Source organism: Dipodomys merriami, unplaced genomic scaffold (assembly GCF_024711535.1).
Source record: "Dipodomys merriami isolate MVZ:Mamm:240054 unplaced genomic scaffold, mDipMer1.0.p SCAF_1156, whole genome shotgun sequence".
In the NCBI taxonomy this organism is placed as follows: Eukaryota; Metazoa; Chordata; class Mammalia; order Rodentia; family Heteromyidae; genus Dipodomys; species Dipodomys merriami.
Window position 1 is genome coordinate 147,612 of NW_027202445.1, and position 12,680 is coordinate 160,291.

Consider the following 12,680-nt stretch of genomic DNA (forward strand, 5'->3'; position numbering starts at 1 on the left):
TTTCTTGTTGTTGTTTTGCTGATCCTAAAGCTTGCACTCAGGGCCTAGGCATTGTCCCTGAGCTCAAGGCTCTTGTTCTACCACTTGAGCCACAGCACCACTTCTGGCTTTTTCTGCCTGGGCTTGCTTTGAATCATAATACTCAGATCTTAACCTCCTAGTTAGCTAGGATTACAGGTGTGAGACACCATTGCCCAGCAAGTCCCTGTCTTTTAATTATTATTCTAAAAGCCTCCTATCCAAGGTCACTCCTAAGATAGTTAATGGACCTATGTCAATAGTTCCTTCATACTCTCATCTCCTGTTATGGCCATGGTGTCTTTTCCATCATATCCTGAACCTACTTCACTGCTCTCTTCCTAATACATGATTCTAGATGTATTTCTAATTATTACCTAAATCTTGTGGCAATAAACCCTAAATTACTCAACTATTAATTTCATTTAATTTTTTTTCAATATGATTGTTGTTCTGTACAAATCTGAGCTTATATTCAACTCTTGCATCTACTTCTAGGCATAAGCAGAGCCTGGGCCAATTCTACCTTTAATACAAGAGGTTAGCCGAAGAATAGCCAGCAGTATTCCTGCCTAGGAGTCAGGACAAGTAGTTGAGTGCCTGAAAGAAGCAATGTATTCCTGACATGAGAAGGGGTAAGAGAGACAACAGCCTAGAGAGCAAACTGGCAGTCACAACATTTAACAACTTCTCCTTTGGAGAAATTGACCTCCTGCAAAGTGGCAGTGAGATAACTTATCTAGTGAATTTACTTATATGAAGGAAGTTGTCATGTCTCACTACACAACTCCCTTGTAGTCAAAGAGAGGGCATTCTTTTGTTTCCTCCGTAGGCCCAGACTCAGTTTATCTCCATCTTAGACTTTGCTAAGACTATATTCCTACCAGAAGATCTCTGATGAGGAGGAAAGTGTGATCTCTTGGCTTCTGAATGGCCCTTTGGGAACTGAGGCCACTTTTAGTTTTCAACCTGTTCCTTCTGACAATGGAAAAGCTCATTCTCTGAATTGTGCCCTAGTATCAAATCTGTTCAGAGAAGGTCAAGGAAGGACAGATTCTGCCTGAGGGAGTGAGTTTCTTCATTTCCAATGAGGTCAATTAATATCTGATTCGAGGCCCAGGTGCAAGTCCTTCACCAGATCCCCAAGCTGGAGTGGATGTTAGCTCAGACTCAAAGCCATCCTCATATTTCTGCAGCTCTTTCTCATGAACCAAGAGGTTACAGGAGTTTAGTTCAGAATCAAGGAGAAATGAGAGTAGCAGAAGGACGATTGGCAGGGTGAGTAATTACAAACTTTGGGTGAAAAAAGGGCTCAGAAAATCTAGGATCACTCACATCATTTGGGAATCACATCATAAGATTAGAGAATAAACGTAATAAATTACTACCTAAATTAGTAACTCCACTATTCTACATTACATGTGTTCTGTCAAAAGTTAACTGTCCTAGCTCTATTTGGTCAGGAAAATGGAACACATTCTTTCCTCACTAAGTTCTACTGAGTATCTTTATCCATAGCCCAGGTTGTCCTTACTCTCTAATTCTCTGTTACTTTCCTTTGCTGGATTCAATCAATGACACTTGAAAGTGTTAGCATCTTCAGACATGTAATTACACTTTCTTTTAATCCATTTGTTATAAAGTAAAACAAATTATGGGGAAACGTATATAAGTGGTACATTATCTTCCAAGGCATATTTATTTAATGTTAATAAGTATTATTTTAATAGTTTCATCGTTAAAACTTGAGGAAAATGCTTTACTATTAGCAGTAATTAGTTGCACATTTTTTGTATTTTTCCATGTCTGTGTATTTGTTAAGCTTCTAACATCGTCTTTCCCCCAACTGTTGCCTTCTTAAAATTGCTTCAAATTATAAACTACATATGATGGTATTCTATGTGTTCATTGATATATTTAAATTTTGATCTAATATCCACATAATATAGGATATCTTCAACCTATTGTAACTGGTCTGAAAATCAATATGGACATTCCTCATTAAAGCAAAAACACAATGCCACAAAACCCAGTGAAATTAAGATTAGTTATATATTTAAAATATTTAGCAATTATACAGTAGAAACATTCACCTCTCATATACCAGAACATGTTTTTAGGTATGAATAGCACATTTTCTTCATTCTCTCTTTCTGGTGCATCTAAGTTGATTACACAGCTTGGTTGCTATAGAATATTGCTGCCATGAACATGGATGTTCATGTTGATTTATATTCCTTCAATATGTATACAGTTGCAGTAAGGTCATCAACATATCTGTCTTTTTGGTGTTGTGTAAACTTCCATTAAGATATCCCTATGGGTTGCACTAGTTTACAATACCACAAAATCAAATATAGTTCCTGATTTATTTCAACCTATCTAGCAGTTTATTTATTTGAGTGGTAATAGCTATTCTGGTGTGTAAGATAGGATCTCAGTGACTTTCCTCTTTATTTTCCTTCGTGTTTGCTATGTGGATATGAATCTCAAATATTTCATTTATTTATTAAATATTTACATTTGTATTTCATTCCTGATCAGTGTCTTTCTTTTTTTTGGTATTTGATCAGTTTTTAAGATTTATTATATTTTATTTTTTCCCATTACAAATACTCACTTTAGTTAGTAAAAAGATTTTTTTTCATTACAATGGTGCACAATTAACTAAAAACAACAGATTGTACATTTATATCACTGGATGTTTTTGTTTTATTTACAATCAGGAAATTGTTTTAATAAAGATGCTGAACTTCTTTCACTGATATTCTGAAAGTATAGTATCTCATATTGGCCTAAACTAATCTCTGAATTACCAGTCACAGCATGGGCCCCCACAGTCTGGGCTAAGTAAAACCACTAATACAGCACAAACTGGATTTAAAGAGAGGAAAAGGCTTCATAAAAGTTAGAAGAAAGGCATCACCTTCATGAAGCAAATGTTGAAGTTCACAAGCAGACCTTAGGAATCTGAATATCAAGAAGATCAAAGGATAAAAGTATTTAGAAGGACAACTTTAAAACTCCAGATTGGGGAGGTGGGACAAACAATATATACCAAAACTCAATGCTGAAGGGAAGGAGTGTTTTACTCCAAAGATCAAAGGATAAAAGTATTTAGAAGGACAACTTTAGAACTCCAAATTGGGGAGGTGGGACAAACAATAGATACCCAAACTCAATGCTGAAGGGAAGGAGTGTTTTTCTCCAAACCTCATCTGTGTCTGACTCTCTCACACAACACACACACACACACACACACACACACACACACACACACACACACACACACACCTAGTGAGAGGTCTTTGCCAAAGTACAGTCATTCTGGACATAGACTCCGAATAATCAGAAAGTATCCATTGTGAAGACCTTTACAGAAAGTTCCCATTGTAAGTAGACTTTTACTGAAAGTTAGAACTCAGGTTCCTGGAAAAACTGTGAAATGTCACAATAATGTTCTGCAAATAACTCCCCTAGCAATAGCCATCACCAATGAAAGAATGTACATAAAGCTACAGATTTTTTTAAATTTTTCAATTTTTTTTTTACTTTTTATTGTGAAAATACTGTACAGAGTGGTTACAATTATATGGGCAAGATAATGAGTACATTTCTTATCAAGCATTGTAGCCTCCTCCTTTGTTTCCCACTCCTGTAACTTCCCATCCTCCCATAGTTCCCCCATCGAATTCTCCGCCCCCTTCCCCCACCAAAGTTGTAAAATTCGTTTTTCTCCATAAGAAGTTGTACATCTCATTGTTGCAATGGGTCCACCTGTATCCCTATTTAACGATTTGTTTTTTTTTCCCCTTCTCCTCCACAAATTATTGCTCATTGCTTAGCCTGCACTCGCTAGCCAATAAGATTGTTATAAGATTACCCAGTTAACTGAAGGGTCGGGGCTCTCAATTCTGACCCACTGCAATGGTGACAGTTGTGAGTCCAGGCTCGAGCTTGAAATAAAGGACTCTAATGTGCTCACATGAGAACTGGCTCCGTGGTGGTCTTTGGGAATCCTTATCTAAGCGAAAGACTAGTGTAAACAGCGAACCCCAGGGGCAGCTGTATGTGGGACAATGATGCTTTTTTCCTCTTCTTTTTAGATAATCAAACATTATGTTGTAGTTAGCTCCACAGCTGCTCCACACCTGAGCAGGAGGCAGGAAAGGATGCCTTAGACTGCAGGGCAGCCTTGTGTACCTCTGGCTTTCTGTGTAAGAATGCAGTTTGTGATCCCCTAGGGAGGGGTGGCCAAGCTGAAATGGGGGTATGCTTTGCCTGGAGGATGGCACCCTGTGAGCCCTGCATGCATGGTGAAACAGCCTGGAAAGCCCTGTGAGCATCTCCAGGATGGCCTCTCAGTGGCTTGGAGAAGTTGACTCCTGTAGTTGCACATGGCAGGAGGCAGGAGGAGAACAGGAATCCAGAAGATGGGAGAGGCACAGAAGCAAATGCACCTCTCCATTGAGACTCCTCGGCCATTCTAAGGAGGTTCACAACCCACATGTGGCGGCCACTGCACAGATCTCCAGAGGCCTTACTTCTCTGGGGAGCAGTGCCTGAGCCTGATCCAGTGCAGTAACTTCCCCAGTGCTCCTGAGCTTGGCTGGGCTGGAGCAGAGCCTACCAGCCATGCTTCCTCTGCCTTGCTATGTATAGCCTTCCAGCAGCTGCCCAGGTTCCAGCACCCACAACAGGCCAGCTCCTTGGGGCAGGGTGAGGCTGTGCTGACAAATCCTGGTGCTGGCGTCAAGGCAAGAGCGAGGCCTAACCCACAGGAGAGCTGGCCCTCACTTCCAAGGGCATCGAGAGAGGCATGACAACCACAGGCCCATCCTTGCTGCCCTCACTGGCCCTAGAGGTTACCTATAAGTCCCTGACTTTGTTCTTGAAATTCTTCAGCCACTGGTTGTCTCATTTTTCATTATCTGTATGGGTGGGACTCGAGACTTCTTCCTCTCCTCACCAAGCAAATAGGCCCTAGCAAATCCACCCCAAATTGCACACCTCACAGACACTCTCCAAAACCCAGCTGCCTTTAGGGCTGCTGTTGCATGAGCTGTTGGCCAACTGCCTCTTCCTCCCTTCACAGCCTCCTTCAGGGCCTCCCCACCATCCTCTCCCCATCGCTCCCAGCCCCAACCAAAGCTCTGCTTCCCCTGTGGCCTCCTCCCTCTCCACCCAGCCCCCATCCCCAACCCCAGCAGGGCCAGTGCTCTAGGGAAATGAACTGGCGCAGCAGAATCAAAGGTGTCACAGTGTGCAGCCTGCTGAGAATTGGAGGCAGCATAGGTCTCTGATCACTGTCTTTCACTTCACTTACACATGTATTCATTATATTAATTTGGTATTTAATATTGGATCTCATAACTTTTTTTAAGCCTTTGCAGAATAGCTGGTAGAAATATAGTCCCAAATTCGAATTGTCTCTTGTTTAATTCTTTCGAGATTCAGAGATATTTTAAGTAGATATAACCATCATAAATTCTCAATTACATAACATAGTGTTATTCAGAAAACATTTGCTTATGCATCTGTCATCAATTATTTACAAAACTAGAAACTTTTAAAGTTTCAACTATTATAGGAAAATCTTTGATTCATGTTGAATGGATACGAGAAGTTTGAGCTGTTGCATACATTCGTGTGTGTGTGTGTGTGTGTGTGTGTGTGTGTGTGTGTGTGTGCGTGCATGTGCATGTGCGTGTGTAGGGATTATATGTATCATTGAAATCAAGGACAGGAACTTTTTTCCTTTTTCTGAGATATGCATTATGGTGTTTCTTTGTTGGTGCTAGGCTCTGATTTCTTGCTTTTACCTGATGTGCACATTTCAGCTCAATTTTTCAATTAAACCTTCTTATTTAATATTGAGCATATAGTACTCTGATATTGCTTTGTCTTTAGTTTGCCATTTAGGATCTCTTTTTCCTCTTTAACTATTAATATTCAATATAGATTTTACCTCCTGACTGATTTTCCCCTACACAATTCCATGCACCTGTTATTCTAAATTCCAGGAAGAATAACATCAAGTAGACTGAGGCTAAAATCATACACAAGTATGAATTTAGTTTCTAGCTAAAAAATAATCAGGATAACAGGGCTGGGGGCATGACAAAGTGGTAAGAACACCCATTTAAGGGGCACAAAACACTCAATTCAAACTCTAATATTAGGGGTAATAAAGAAAAAAACTATGATTTTAAATAATTAGAACAATTGTAACACTTGAGTATTTGAGTGGAGAAAAATCCATGAGAGAGATAGAATGAACCTACGTTCCAATGCTTTCTACTTTAGTGATAATGTTTAATGGTACTTCAGACAAAAGAGAGTTACTTTGCAAATGAGCATGGATGTGCATTTGGGTGATGGAAATACTCTACTTACACAGGTGTAAATTAAATAGATTTTTTTCGGGTAGATTGTAATTCTTGAACTAAGAGCCTGGGTGATGTCCCTGAGCTTTTTCTCTCAAGGCTACCACTCTAATACTTTGAACCACAGTTCCAATTCTGATTTTCTGTTGGTTGTTTGGAGATAAGAGGCTCATGGACTTTCCTGCCCAGGATGGCTTCAAACCACGATCGTCAGATCTCAGCCTCCTGAGTAACCAGGATTCCAGTCATGAGCCGTCGATGTTTTTAATAATTTAGTAAATTGTATAGTTATAGAAGTTATACATTATCATTGTAACCTGTGTAATATATGTGTGTATGTATAGATTAATGCATAGATAGAAATATTTCAACATATTTTTGCATCTACAGGAGACTTATGAAATCATCATTCATTATAAAATAAAATGGAAACAAAAGTTAATAGGAGCAAAACAAAGGGAATTGTTACACGTTTCTTTTTGTTGAATGCAATATTAATTGTGAGAATCAGTTTGGGAAAACCATCTCTACTTTAGCAAAATGGATAATTGCTATTAATTCCAATCCATCTATTGTGCATCCTCACACATGAGTGTCAAAATCAAACCACACTTTTTGACTTTGTATTTAACTTACCTGTTATAATTTAGGCGATAGATGAAGTAATCAAATAAAGATTAAAATAATAGTAAGCGAGGCTCTAAGTTAGAGCTGAAAAAGATTTTAAATATGATAATAGCTAATTAAGATGCATATTTCTTAATTTCATTCTGTTGTTATGTCTCTCATTCCCACATTAGGAAAGTACATAGAAGTTTCTCAGTAAATTATATGTACAATTATTAAAAATGTATTGAAAGAATATGGGCACAGTGTGGTTTTAGCTTATTGAGACCTATATGGGGTAGTGTGTTTTTGAGGACTTGCAAAACGTTGCGATGGAGATGATGGGAAGGATGTGCTTATTCTGGAAAACAGGTTAGGGGATTGCTCCCAGAAAGATAGTGATGAATTCTTCCAAATGGTTTCAGTAAAATCACTTTCACAACCATGTTCACTATTGCACTATTCACCATAGCCAAGTTATGGAAACAGCCCAGATGCCCTTTGGCAGAGAGATGGTTGGCAAAACTGTGTCATATATACATAAGTGGATTGTACCTATCCATTATGAAGACTGTTACATTATTTACAATGAAATGGATAGATCTAAAAATATGTTAAGTAAAATAAGTCAGAGCCAGACACACAAAGGACCCATGTTCTGTCTCATATTTGGAAGCTAGAACTTTATACAAGTTTACACAGCAATATTAACCAAATCATGCTATTTACAGAGGAGTATTTAAATGATGTCATATTTTTTATAAAATTGAACTTTTAATACAACAAAATGAATACCAGGAAACAATCTGTTGGAAGATGTGAGGGGAAGTCAAAGGGAAGGAATAAAGTGAGCTATGGAGGAAGAAAGTGAAGACATAATATTCAATGCAGATAGTATGAAACTAGAAAATATTAAAGTGTGGTGAGGTTTTGAAGGGTAGGGAAAAGTTATATAAATATCCATTATACATAAAAACATGATTTATTGAATGAAAATTCCCTTGTACAACTAGTTAAGATAATAAAAATATAATTAAAAACAATGGAGACATCTGATCTTAAACTGTGCTCTCTTAAGCCATGAAACAATATAACAGTTTCTTCCTCAGAAATTTTCTTTTCAGGTATTTTCCTTATAGTGACAGAAAAATGATCAGTGCAATGAATATCAATACATCACATTGCACATCATAAAGAGACAATATAAAACCAGAGTAAAAATGTTAGAATTCATCACATGATAAAATAACAGGTAGAATTTGCCAAATGCTAATTGATTGTTTTTCCAATACTTTACCTATGGTATCTAATTTAATCCTCACAATAATTGCATAAAGTGGAACTACTTACATTTTTAATTCTCAGATGATGATATTGAAGTCTTCAGAGTTGTAATTACTACTACAACATTGCACACATGGTAAGTGTTAGCCTGAGGTCCATCTCCAAATGTATCAATTAACCTCATTCTATTTTATGACCAAAATACCATCCCTTTGTCTACAAATTCTAGGAAAAATTCCCAGTATTGTGTACACTCATAATATTTCACTTTATCTTTCTTAGAAAATAGATAATTGTAATATGAAAACTCAAAGTTCATAATCCATACATACCTCCATTGTGAAAGGAACTGCTAAAGTGTAACATTCTTGATTTCTAGGTCAAAATAGCAGAAATAATATTCTATCCCTTCACTCAACACTGCGCTGCCTGGGGACCCTATCTCTGTTTAACACTGTCTTACTGAAAGAATGACCTCCCCAATTCCTGATGGAAACAGACTGCAGGTCTTATACACCAATCATTTCCACAGTGTAGCTCACCTAGGTTGTTTACTATTAGAAGTTTTTTGACTGCTTTTTATACCCAACATTTTGAGAGAAAGGTATACTTTAAAATGCTATTAAACCAAGACTGATATAAAAATCACCTTTGACCCCAGATAAATATTTTACCTTTCTTGTACCCAAAAATACAGACTGACCTATCATTAATGTTAGGAATGAGAGGATAAAAATCATAGACAACAAGACCTAAGCATGAATTAAAGCCTTTCCAACTTCTGAATACAATTGGTTTAAAAAGACATAAAGGGCTGGAAGGTGTCTCAGAGGTAGAGCGCTTGCTGTGCATGCATGAGGCACTGGGTTTGATTCCTCAGCACCAGATAAGCAAAAAGAAAAAAGCTGGAAGTGACGCTTTGGCTCAAGTGGAAGAGTGCTCGCCTTGAGCTGAATTGCTAAGGGACAGCGACCAGGCCCAGAGTTCAGGCCCCACTACCAGACTCCACTCCCTAAAAAAGACATCAATACTACTACATTTTTTCAAAATTTCTTTTTTTAAGTATTTATTTATTTATTCATTCATTGTATTTTCCCAGGAAAAGAAAGGGAAGGGAAGAGTCAGGATGTGTTAAAAAAAATGGTTAGAAAGGAGGAAAGGAAGTACTTGGGTACAGCACAAATCAATCATGAAATAAAACACCCAGGACTGGTATCATAAAAGCCCAAGGGAGCTTTAGTCTGCAGGGATCAGAGGAAGGACAGACAGGTACACACTTTCCCACCCTCCCTCCCCATAAATTCAAGCTTTCTCACAAAACTTTGGTTTCTCGCAGTAAACATGGAGTTACATTTGTCCGTCTCCCATTAAACAATCTTGTGGCCAATTTGACATGACTTTTCTTGCACCTGTGTACAAGTTCCTGAGTGACTGGAACACACATTAATATTCCCTTTCCTGGTCTCCTGACCCCACTTTCTACAAGGAAAGCCACACTTGATTTTCTCTAGTATTACAGAACAAACAAGTTTGGTCACAAATGTCATATTTGATGAGAATTATGTTTAAAAAACATGGACTCAGGTTGGGAACAAGGTGTGTGTGTGGGGTGTGGAGAGGTTGGAGCCCTAGCGTCTTCAGAATCTTTGCATAAGTCACATAAAAGTTGAAGAGACATTCCAAGAGTCATCTGTGTATGGGCATGTAGGTTTTCTTTTGAGGGAGAAAAGGGTAGAAGATAGGGACTTATTATTATTATTTTTACCAACGAAGATCTAGTCCAAAATGGGAAATAGAGGAAGAGAGGGAACAAAAGAAAAACTAGTTCAAGATCCTCACTTTAGAAGGTCCCCCAACTTAGCTTCAGATCCTTTTGTCTAGTGCATAACCTTCTGTCAAAGATGGTTTGGCTATTTTTCTCAATTCTAAAAGAAGTTTGTAAACAATAAAACCTCAAAAAGAACATGGAGAAAAAACCCACACATTATTATTTACGCAAACTAGGCCACCTAGCAAATGATCAACTCAGAAACTCAGTAAAGTCCTACAGAGCCTAGACAAATACAATTAACTAGAAGGGCCAGCATTTGTGGGGAGACAAGAAACTAGGATCAGACACACATCACCCAATGCATTCTATTGCATTTGTCCTGTTTCAACACAGTGAGGTAGGTTTGCGGTGATCTCACAGAATGTAAACGAAACTCCCTTTTTCTCCTTTAGCTAACACAACACTATGAACAATTATACAGCAGGGCAGGACACGGGCTCCAGAGAGAGGCCTTCACTTATGGATTTCCCTGGAAGCCGAGACTGAGGATTTTGGTCCTTGCTTTTTATAGAGCCATCCCTGCATGGCTAGTACAAGGTGGACACATATCTGTGGTCTTAAAATCCAAACATATCAATTCCCATTACTTAGAGGAAAAAAAATACATATACAGTTACTTGCACAGTAATCCCAGGCTAACCTAGTAAAGGATAGATGTGGTATATGGAAAGAAAACAAGTCCCAGAGCCATAGGATTAGACAATCATTACTAACCTTGGCTTCCTCTTTGGGCCTCTTCTACCTTGTCTGCACCACCATTTCCTGTTTAGACTAATTTCCATTCTTCCAGCAGAAGGAGAACAAGTCATGGGGCAACCCAATTAAAAACTTCGTCTCCCATGAAACATTTCCAAGGGTTGATGGGGTTTCAAGACGACCTTATGGCAGAAAAACCAGCTCTAATTGGCAAAAATAAAGTAGTTCAATAGGCTAGGCACTACAAATGGTTGTTCTCCATGGTGATAAAAACAACAAATTCTTCCTGCTGTGCTGACCTGGAGTTGTTGCCTACTTATCCCTGAGATTGCTCATGTACCTGAGAACACAGTGCAGGAAGGAGGGCCTTAAGATTAAAATATATAAAAATACAATACCAGAATATTTATAATAAGAAAAAAAGTTAAAATGCACAAGATATATCATTCTCACATATAGTGCAGTTTTGGCATCCTGAAGAAAGCGGGGACCCAAGGTGCAGTTATCCAAGGGAACAAATAAATTACAATCACATTGGCCCAGAATTGGGGCGGGGCGGGGAGAAGCACAGAGCAGCAGGTTTACAGCCATTCCCTAGTAACCCATGTTGCCTGTCATCACAACCAAATGCCTGGACAAGCTCTCCCATCACTACGGCTCAAGATAGGGTGATGAGGAAACAAGATGTTTAGGAGAGGAGGTGGTGGAGAGACAAAAAACAAAACAAAACAAAACAACCCTACCTTGCTCCTGACGGGCCCTCCTACCCGAGGTATTACACCTTGGGGATTTGGGCCCATGGATCTGCTGGTCTGATGCTTATTTGTTTCACACCCTGGCAAGAGAAATAGGACACATCCTTCTTTAAAGGAACAACTTGCCAATCTGGGTCATTTTTAGAAGCTGGAGGCTGGGGGGGGGTGGGGCGGAGGAAGGGGAAGCATGTAGGACAGGTGAAGCTTATCATATAAAGTATGCAGGTTTCAAAATGGTTCCCCCAAAGTCCCTCACTTGAATTGGGATAGATCATGATGGGATTCCTATGCATCACCCCTTCCCCTCATCAAAAGACAAGATGGGGTGATGCTGGGACATTCCGGCCTGAGACATATGGCAGTGCCAGCTACTCTCCAACACATCCCATATCCCCATTTTCTCCACTTTGCCGTTTCATGCCTTCTCCTTGAAACTTCCTGCTGGCAAGAGTAGCCCCCCTTACTCTGGTGGCTCAATATTGGGCCTCGGGGAGCAGGGCAGGGCTGTGATCTCTTCTTGTTCTTCTTCCCTAAAGTAGGCAGGCTTTCCCTGGGAACTGGGGACCTGCTGAGCCTTCAGTGGACAGGAGGACACCATGTGGTTGATGCTTTGGCAGAAATGGCACTTCTTGGGCTGTGGTGACAGCTTGCATTCCTTGGCATTATGGTCTAGACCACCACAGCTGTAGCACCTGTCTCCTTTGGATCTGCGCTTCTGCATGTTCTTCAACTTTGGCCGCCTCTCACTACCAAAGAGAACACCCCACTGGGCCCAGTGAATCCAATGGATTCTACGCCTTTGGCAGACTTCTTATAGGTAAACTCCACAGCCTCTCCCACCCTCAGGCTCCAGAAGCCCTCCATGTGCAGCTTACTCTGGTGCACAAAGACGTCCACCAGGGGGTCCAGCGCGACCATGGTGCAGGCGGTCATGGATAGGAAGCCGAACCCCATGATCACGTTGAACCACTTACAGATGCCGGCCCTGTGCAGCAGCTGCAGCTCCTCGGCCGCCTGAGCCGAATCCCCCGGCGCCTACTCGGGCGCCTTCTCCACTGCCTTGGCACAGCCACCTGCAAACTGCTAGTTGGACACCAAGCCCAT

At 39.9% G+C, this 12,680-nt stretch overlaps 1 pseudogene; it reads right to left on the bottom strand.

Moving 5' to 3' along the window:
• Nucleotides 1-12,049: 12,049 nt before the first annotated feature.
• On the bottom strand, nt 12,050-12,680 carry LOC138822792 (protein lin-28 homolog A pseudogene; annotated as a pseudogene).